We start from the raw sequence: 1,542 nt of genomic DNA, 5'->3' as shown, positions 1-1,542 counted from the left end.
AAAAAAAACGAAAATAAAATAAAATAATATCTTTCCATATTCTTCTCCTTATTCTTCTTCACATTTTTTCCCTCATCCTTTTCCTTATCTTTCCATCTTTCTACCTTTCTATCTTTCTATTTATTTTTCTTTTTATCTTTTTATTTTATTTTATTTTATTTATTTATTTTCCCCTTTATCTTTTCTAAAAAAAATGAAAATTAAAATAAAAATAAAAATAAAAATTATCTTTTACTATTTTTAATTTTTAATTTTTAATTTATTTTTATTTATTTATTTATTTATATTTTTGGGCTAATTTTGTGCTCTAGTGCAGTGTTCTTTAGTGTATGCAGGATAAAATTTTGGGCTTTACCGGGTCAAGCTAATGACGTTAAAAGAGCGCCTGTTGGGAGGCAACCCAGTTTCTGAAAGTTTTTGTCTTCAATTTGATTTTGATTTTATTTTATTTTATTTTATTGATTTTATTTTTATTTTTATTTTATTTTATTTTATTTTATTTTATTTTTAATTTTTTTTATTTGATTTGGTTTTATTTTATTTTATTTTATTCTATTTATTTTGGGTTATGCGTTGCTTTTGATGGCAGTGATGATTGCATCTACTGATGGATGCTTCTACAACATCTACTGATGGATGTTAGGTGATATGGCATTTACTGATGGATGCCAATGAAGATTAGAAAGATTAGCATTTACTGATGAGTGCTATTGGGATAGCATCTACTGGGGATGTTAGAAGATATAGGTATCTATTGAAGGATACCAGGAAGGTACACCTACTGATGAGTGGTGGAAGGAAGTGCACTTACTGACAAGTGCCAACCAGGTTTGGGTCAGCCTCGTGACGTTAAACAAGCGCTACTAGGAGGCAACCTAGATTTCTTCTTACACTTTTGCATTTTAAATTCTTAAAATAGGTTGAATTTTTATTTTTGGTGTGTATTCTTGGCTTTATTACTTGTTCTGAAAATGTTTGGCTAAACTAATTTGCATGATGGATCTATTTGATGATTATTTAATGCGGATGAGAATTGAGTTGCAATGCATGATGATATCCACGAAATAGATGGGTGATGAATTTATGATTGTGCTCATGATGCTAGGCATGGTGTATGAATGAATTTTGTGTGAGGAAGCATGTGTGTGAGATTTTGAGCTCCAGAGTTTTTATTGTTGTATGCATTGTTCATAGGAAAACATGGATGATATTGCCTTAATCTTGATGATCGATTGAATTGCATGTGAATGTCATATGATCAAGGCCATTTTTGAAAACCCTTCTCTAGCCAAATTTTCACCCAAAGTGCTTGAAATATTTTACCCTTTTTGAACCTTAGCCTTAAATAGGATGTGAACCCTTGTCTTGAAATTCTTTACCTTGAGTTGGGATGAGCTTATTTGTATGTGATGAAAAGGTTCAAGTTTGGGGTTGTACGGGGGAAAATTGAAAAAGCAAGTAAACGGCATTGAGCTCAATTGTTGTGAAAAGAGAAAAATTCATGAGAAAAAGAAAAGAAAAGAAGAAAAGCATGAAGATGAG

This window comes from Vigna radiata, chromosome 5 (assembly GCF_000741045.1).
Source record: "Vigna radiata var. radiata cultivar VC1973A chromosome 5, Vradiata_ver6, whole genome shotgun sequence".
NCBI lineage: Eukaryota > Viridiplantae > Streptophyta > Magnoliopsida > Fabales > Fabaceae > Vigna > Vigna radiata.
The sequence above is the reverse complement of the archived record's forward strand: the minus strand, read 5'-3'. Positions refer to the sequence as shown.